The sequence below is a fragment of the Sceloporus occidentalis genome, unplaced genomic scaffold, assembly GCF_023333645.1.
Source record: "Sceloporus occidentalis isolate IW3139 unplaced genomic scaffold, rSceOcc1.0.p SCAF_557, whole genome shotgun sequence".
In the NCBI taxonomy this organism is placed as follows: domain Eukaryota; kingdom Metazoa; phylum Chordata; class Lepidosauria; order Squamata; family Phrynosomatidae; genus Sceloporus; species Sceloporus occidentalis.
In genome coordinates this window covers 16,411-25,000 of record NW_028317537.1, presented here as the reverse complement: position 1 = coordinate 25,000, position 8,590 = coordinate 16,411, and the positions used below count along the sequence as shown (strand labels likewise).

The 8,590-nt window shown below is 48.2% G+C and overlaps 1 pseudogene; it reads right to left on the bottom strand.

The window, feature by feature from the left end:
- Positions 1–8,185, bottom strand: part of LOC149271123 (epidermal growth factor receptor kinase substrate 8-like) — a 19,861-nt pseudogene extending 11,676 nt beyond the window's left edge.
- Between the last annotated feature and the right edge of the window lie 405 nt (positions 8,186–8,590).

The window sequence follows — 8,590 nt, the reverse complement described above, 5'->3', positions numbered from 1 at the left end:
CCCTCTCCCCCTAAAAGGTCAACAGGCACAGCATGCAAGGCGAGCGCTAGTTTTTCAAACTGTTAAATCCACGAAAACGTAATACGGACTCCTCTGCGGTGAAAGTTAGAGCCCCCGTTTTACCGCGACTTATTCCACGTTTCGCCCAGAGACGTCCACAGCTGTTTCTCTTCGGCGTTGAGAACGTGGTTGAAGAAGTCAATGGCGTCCTTGGTTAGGAGCGGGCTTAAGATGGTTCTGGCGAGTTCCGGGCCTCCGGTGGCATCGACCATCTATAAACGAGCAATAAATCTCAGATCTAAAGCAATATTCCGGTATTTCAGCTGAAAAACGTCCATGTGGCCATTTCAAAGGTGCTGAAAACATGGCTACTCCATAGAGGGAAAAGGCAACGTAACGATTAAAATGCTTTTTGCAAACTTCCCCCCAAAAAAATCACTAAATGAACGCTGTTAAAAATAATATAGTTCACACTCACCATATTCAGAGGAGTAAAAAGAAAATGGAGGAGTTCAGAAGCGCTGGGGCTCTGTATGTGACTCTTCACTTTGGCCTGAAAGACCAACGCGCATGTATCAGGTCACTTTGGAATATTGTAAGGGGTTAATAAACGCATTCTAGAGCATATTCACCAACTTTACAGGACTGCGCATTACAGAGGGGCCGACCCCAAGAGATTCTCCTGCAAGAAGAGCTGAGCCAGCCCTGTATACTGGACATTTCAATCAACGAGCCGGCCCTGTGTACAGGACATTTCAATCAGCGAGCCGGCCCTGTATACTGGACATTTCAATCAGCGAGCCGGCCCTGTATAATGGACAGTTAAATCGGCAAGCTTCTGAGCGTTCACATTTGCCAAAGGCATGTAGATGCAGAGATAAAGAGAGCAGCGATCCCCACAAGCGCAGACAGCAGAATTCCGATACCCGGCACGTACCAGGAGGTTGAAGGCATGCTTGAACTTCTGAAAGCAATCTACAAATTCTTCGTGCGGAGGCGGCTGTGCGCGGAGCGTCAGGAGACCCTCTACACAAAAGGGGAGATAAAGTTAAATCCACATTATATTTTCTTTCTGCCGCCGAAGAAGCTGATCACGTACCGCCGGGGCCCTTCTTCTTCTTGGATTTCTTCCGTTTGGACAGCTCAGAAAACGCTTCCGCAGCTTTTTGGAGTTTCAGAATGAAGAATTCGATGTCATCTAAAATGTGGTTTAGAATTTGCTGAAAGAAAACAGGATATCAGGGTTTCAGACGACAACATCACGTTCAACGCACGCGAAAGACCTTTAAACACAAGCAGAAAGAAATCGCTGGCCGCCGAAAAGCAATTTGCCTGCATTCCGCCTTCATTTACATTAACAAACAGATCAAAAGCATTCAGGAGGCGCCACTAAACCTGCGCTACCCAGTCCTGCGTGCAACGTACCGAAGGGAGAAGTGACATTTATATAGCTTAATAATAAATATTTGTACAAAGAATAAGACAAAGAACCCAAAAGGGATGCCGCTGCCACCGCCATCACGGAATCCTGTGTGAGACTCCGAGCGCAACTGCAAGCAAAATCTCACCATGCGCTAAACATCATTTCCTACCCACAACGAGTCTGCGCTTGGGGGCTGCTCGGCGTAAATAACCCCTCGTAATAAAAACGCCACTCTTTCATGCAAAATAACCCATTACGAGAGATTTGGGAAGAGGTTTCGTCAGACAAAAGGCAGCCGTTTGTGGCCCCAAAAAATGACTCACGACATCTCTGTCGATCCTGGCTTCCGCCATCTCCGCGGTTTCTTCGCCGGCCATATTCTGCCTTGTTTTGTCGTCTAGAAACGGAAAGAAATAACTGCTGAAAAAAAAAGCACTAAAAAAAAAAGTCAGAGGTCTGATTCTAAATCTGTTATCGAAGTCCAAAAAATCATCTGTCGGGCGACAGAGAAACCAGGAGACAAAAAACGGAGAATTAGAGAAACGTTTGCCAAGGTGATTACCGAAAGTCCTGCGACCGTCAGTCTACGAGACCACCGGGTGTCCCGATCATCCCCGACGAGGAGAAAAGCGGCTGCCCATGCAGCTCGAAACCCTCTAAACGATAAATCCTAGTACTCTCAGCAGCAGATTAACACTTTAAGGCACGTCCCCCTATCCTTTCACTTACAGTCTCCGTATTCTGATGACCAAGCGGACCAGGCGGCCACCCTGCTGCGCACATCCACTTGTGTGACGGACCCAGGCGGCACGGGGGCAAGAGCCAGAGGAGGAGGTGGTATTTTACTGTCACTGCTAGAGATGGCCCTAAAACCAAAGAACCAGAACATTAGAACCACGACGCCCGACTGAAATCCGATCTCTGGCGAGGAACTTTCCAAAGAGCTAGAAGATCAGCCAAATGCCTGCGGTCACTGGTTTATTCACTAAAGAAAGGACGCCTCAAAGCTCTGGCCCTGAACCTCAACCGTTATTTCGAGGGGTCTCGGCAAAAATGGGCAAATGGCTGCATGTCTGGGTATACATGAGATGAACCAGAGACTATCGGCGTCCGCCTGGGAGCTGCTGTATTGCGCATGTAGAACGCGTCCGTTTATCCCGCCCGCAGAGCTCAATCATCAGCATCGCACGCAGCTCAACACATTAAAGAGAAAGTGTCAGACGATACAAGACGTGGGACAATCCGCCAGGGAAAAGCCCCCCGCCCCGGACAGACCTCAGCGTTTCGGGCCGTTTCTTGGCTTTGCCGCCTTTGCTGTCGTTGATCGCGCTTTCGATGTCTTGTTGAATTACAGACGCCTGGAGAAAAATGCGCAAAATTAAAATCAATGAAAAAAGCACAAACTTTACAATGTATATAAATGATTTAGAAATGAAATTCTACGGGACGCAAACAGAAAAGCGCCGGCGCGGCCACAGAAACAAAACTCTGGGATTTATTTTAAAAAATGGGGTTATTTCTAAACAGCACGGGAATCATTTCCAAAACCTAAAAGACGGAGGCGCAGGAGGCCGATCGCTGCTCTGCCGCGCTTCTTATATTTATGGAATAACCAACGTTTTACACAAATTAACGAGATCCTCAAAAACAACGTTTAACGAGAAAACACGGCCGGGAGTTTTAGGATTTTTTTTTTTTTAATAAGACCGAATTGCAAAGAAAGCAAATAATTTATAAACGGGGACAACATTTTCTTTACTTTCATGCCAATGAAACAGTTCAGACTTGCGGCAAGCTTTCAGCGCTTAACGCCGGTTTCCATGGCATTCGCAACGGTTTCCATGCAAAGACTCGGCCGCTCCGAGAAGCCCCCAGGAGCCGATCGTTCCGCACCCTTTCCTGCCCAGATAACATCCCGGTGAGAAACTGCCCCCAATGCCCATCCGCGTAATGCCGCTGGCAGGTCCCGAGCCGTTCTCCGTTATATATATATATATATATATATATATATATATATATATATATATAAAAATATAAATATTACACTCATTGGCCACTTTATTAGGTGGCCTTGCTAGTCCCGGGTCAGACCTCCTTTTGCCTTCATTCTTTGTGGCAGATTTTCTAGAAGGTGCTGGAAACATTCCTCAGAGATTTTGGTCCGTATGGACATGATGACATCACACCGTTCATCCATGATGCGAATCTCCCGCACCCCACATCCCAAAGGTGCTCTATTGAGTTGAAATCCGGTGACCTCATTGTCATGTCATAGAAACCAGTTGGAGATGATGTGATTTGTGACGCGGTGCGTGATCCTGCTGGAAGCGGCCATCATTAGATCGGGACACTGCGGTCATAAAGCGATGGTCACTGCGGTCAGCAACAATACTCCGGTCGGCTGTCACAATGTTTAAATGATGCTCAATAGGTACTCAGGGGCTCAAAGTGTGCCAAGAAAATGCCCCCCCCACACATTATTACACCCCCACCAGCCTGTCCCGCTGATCCGAGGCAGGATGGATCCCGGCTTTCATGTCGTTGACCCGGCCATCTGAACGTCGCAGCCGGAATGGAGACTCCTCAGACCCGGCAGCGTTGTCCGGTTTTGGTGATTCTGTGGGAATCGTAGCCTCGGTTTCCGGTTCTCAGCTGACAGGAGCAGCACCCGGTGGGGTCTTCTGCTGCTGGAGGTTGGACGTGCTGTGGGTTCAGAGATGGGATTCTGCAGGCCTTGGGTGTAACGAGGGGTAATTTGAGTTACTGTCGCCTTTCTGTCATCTCGAACCAGAAGGCCCGTTCTCTCCTCTGAGATCAAGGAGGCATTTCCGTCACACAGCCGCCGCTCACTGGATATTTTCTCTTTTTCAGACCATTCTCTGGAAATCCTAGAGTTTGGGTGAAAATCCCAGTAGATCAGCAGTTTCTAAAATACTCAGACCACCCAGTCCGGCACCAACAACCATGCCACGTTCAAAGTCACAAAAATCCACTTTCTGCCCCATTCTGATGCTCGGTTTGAACTTCAGCAAGTTATCTTGACCGCATCTACATCCCTAAATGCATCGAGTTGCCGCCGTGTGATTGGCTGATTAGCCATTTGTGTTAACAAGTAATTGAACAGACGTACCTAATAAAGTGTCCAGTGAGTGTATGGATGTGTGTGATATATTTCATTTCTGATATATGAATAAAGTTTGTAACCTCCCATGGTGCGGCACGCACGCGTCTCTCGCTCCGGGGTCGGTGGGCAGTGAACGGGATCAGTGGAGGTTTTTACGATTATCGAGGAGGGAGACGGAATAATTAAGGTTGGAGTGAAAACGTCCCACTGTCCATCGCTTTATTCTTCCCCGTTTCTGTAGCATCTCAATCCGCAGAATCTTCCTGCCGAGACGACTTCATTGTTTCCCTGAAAGCGGCTATTTTATCAAGTTCTTGAATCAAGCGTCCCCTGCGAGTCTCCGAGAGCCGCTGCTCCAGACGTGCAGCAAACATCAGGAAGCTGCCGCCGCTGCCTGGATTCAGGGGAAAGGGCGCAGCCTGCGGTGCTTTCTGGGTCCCCACACAAAGTTAGCCCTTTACGGCCGCGATACGCCTGGTTCAGCGCCGTATGGAGAAGTATAAGGGCCTATTGTTCACTTGCCAGATAGGCAGTCAGGGTCTGCCCTCCTCTGTGGGGCAGGGAGCTCCATTCCCACTATATCCATAGAATAAATGTACATAAATGTATTATAAAAATATATTTTTCGAACTCCGGTGTATGTTTTGCTAGGAAGAAAGCCCCGGATCGGACATCCTCCGGTTCACGGCGAAACCTGCACTTTCCGTGGGTTTTTACTCAAAAGACGTAAAGCTTTTTCCCTCCGGTAGTTCTAGCTGCGATCGGAGAAAGGTCTGCGTTCGGCAACCGCGGGCGCCCTTGTGCCAGAAGGCAGAGACTTGTGCTCAGACAGGGACAAGACACGTGATCCGACATGCAACCAGCACACGCGTGACCCAACACGATGCACCCGTTCCTGCGACACTTCTTACCTTGACCTCATCACAGTGGAAGATGTGGAGATCGGCTCTGCTTTGCGACGGCTCTTTACAAACTAGCGCAAGAATGGAGTGATAGCGGCAAACATTCATCACAGCCTGGCAGTGCTGGACGGCACTGACCGGGAAGCTCTCTAGTTCGTTCTGCACGGAAATGAAACGACACTCATTGCGTCTGTGGAACTGGCCCTTTAAAGGGGTAACATTTCTGAAGCCCCCGGCGGGAGTGCAGGTAACATGCGCAGAGCAAACAGGCAAGCAGACATGCACGTCCCCGGCACAAGCAAGGATTCCATGCATATCACTAAACGACATTATAAGCACAGCAGGTACAACTAATCCCATGAACGGGGAGGAATTATCAAAAACACCGTCATAGGGAGAGACTCCATATACTAATGGGTCGCTGTGAATATAATCAGATGGCATGGCCAAATTTCATCAATTTTGGAAAAACGTCCAACGTTTTTCTTATGTTTACAAAGCATTCATGAACAGGGTAACGAAATAACAGATAAATAACCCGCGGCAGGGGAAGGGGGTTTGCACTAAAAAGGAAAGCGGTTGCTGCGTGAAAGCCGTGGGTTACCTTGGTTTCTATGTCATAAAGACTAACACCTCTGTCATCAACTTGAAGACACATGTCCTGGGTCCAGACCTTTCCTTTGGCGTCCAGTAACCTCAGTTTCCGGATTCCATCGTCTACCGTTAACACGGCATCTCTGCGATCCATCACAAACGTGGTCAGGTGCTGCGACGGGTGTTAAAGGTCAACAGGTTTAGCGCGCACTCTCTTTAGCGACATTACGTTTGCGCCGTAAGCCTCCCCGTCTGCAGCTGGCGATTTGCCGCTTTCCTCTGATTAGGAGCCCCTGCAGCGGGTCGCTCGTGCTGCCTATGTCCCCCCCGGCCATTACCGTTTCCCGCAGACTTAAAGCCCTGGATGCCGGAGGTTTACTGTCTAACGTGTGAAGGCGGCTTGGTTACCGGCCCCTATGCTGTTGTTGCCCCAGGGCCAAATTCCCCCTCGAGGGCTGGTAGAACTTCCATCAAACCAAAACCAGGGGGGCCGCATGAAGACAAACCACGTGGATCGGTTCAACCGGACGCTGTCCCAAATAGCCTTAAAATAAAATGCATTTCTCCCTCTTACCGAGCAAAAACGGAGCGTTTACCCCAATAGCGCAAACCTTAGCGCTTCGAACACCGGGAAAAGAAAGCGAGAGTCACTGGAACCGCACCTCGAACATTCTACCCGGAACATTACGTTCCAAGAATGAAGAAGATGAAAGAACCCAAACCCATTTCCAGCCATTTCTACTCGTTTCCACCTCGTCTTATTTGCAGCAACTTCGCCAAATTAAATATCATAAAAGCAGAAAGTGTTTTTTGTCTTGAAGTTCAACCAAAATATTGCGTTTTAACGTTTAAAGCTGTTGAAAGGGATCAAAGAAAACGATAACCCGCGCATGTAATCACCGCTGCGCTCCACCGAGTACCCCATCGTTTATAATAACTATATGATAACAATAATCCTGATAATTAATGCCGCTAATCATATAACGCGCTCTGCTCCCGTTTCTATGAATCTAAAGGCCTTGAAACTGTATAAATTATTAACCAATTCGGGGCAAATCTCACTGACCCCAAAAGTCCCTCAAACTGTCCCGCTACCACCCCATCCCCAGATGCCTGCCATGTTCAGACTTCCCTCATCAGCAATATAATGTATGCAATACGGAGGGTAATAGCCCACGGCCTCGCCTGGTTTGCACCCGCACCCCCGTCTGAGGAAGGGACCTTCGAGGCACCAAAAGCTTTTGTGACTTTACATCATTCTATTTTAGAGAAAAGAACAACGACGTCTATGAAACACGTAAAGTATCATTAAAATACACCAAGATGAAGGCATTACCTCGACGTGGTAGCGGGACGTCTCCGACACGCTGCTGGCGCTGTCCCGCGCGTAACTTTTCCTTTGCTCTGTAGGTTAAAGTATTTGTTACACGAACGATAAAGATGCGAGTCAAGACAAGCGGGAAAAGTGAGGAACGCTCAGAGATCCGGTAGATCTAAAGGAAAAGCTCACGGACTGGGTCAGCCTGACACTCGTGCCCCTCTCCCCCCCTGACTGCCCCCCCTCTCTCCCCTCCCCTGACTGCCCCCCCTCCCTTTCTCTCTCCCCTCCCCTGACTGCCCCCCCGACTGGTATCACAGGGTTCTATAGCCCTAGAAACATCAGTAAACGGGGCAAATAAAACCCTTTATTCTGGTTCTAAATGCCTCCGTCAGTTATGTAAATAGCCAGCAATAAGCCACACAGCTCCAGGTGAAACTAAAGCATGGCAGGTCCATGCAGCTCGCGCATGCACAATCAGGCACACCCTTCACCACACCTGGAAGCCCACGTCCACCTTTCTTTTTGTGCTTGGATGAAGATCGAAAGAAATAAATTCCATCTCCTATTAAAAACATGGGTCATAAATGATGCGATACATTAGCAGCTCACATGGTGACCCACACTCCAAGGGTAACAATCCCATCACGCTCAGCCTGAGGGCCCCTAGGGTCGTGATATTTCACACCAAATCCAGCACTCACAGGCAAAATACCAGCTAGGACCTGACCCTAATGACCCCCGACAGGAACCGAAAAGGCAACAGCCAATGACAGCAAAGTATTCCACTTACCATAAAGGCTCTTTGCACTGATTTTGGCAGGTTTATCCGATTTTACGGAGGGCGCAAACTCATAGGTGCTGTGAAAAAATAAAACATACTCTATGAACGTATATCATTTTAACAAAAGCCACAGACGCACAGACACGGCTGCACAGAGACACGGAAGAGATAAGGAAAGCAAACTACCGTGTGAAGCAGCAGGAGCAGCTGAAAGGGTTAAAAGTTACACGTTAATGACAAATGGGCAGGAAACCAAATTAGGCTTTTTAAGAAGAAAATAAATCGCACCTTGATTGCGGAGAGGGACTTCTAATCCCTCCTTGGGGGTACTTTGAGAAGTGGCCGTTCATTTTTGTCTCTTAATCTGAAACAAAACAGAGAAACATTCGGTTATTTTCAATCAATTCTTAATGTCTTATATTATATAAAGACATTAATATCCCGC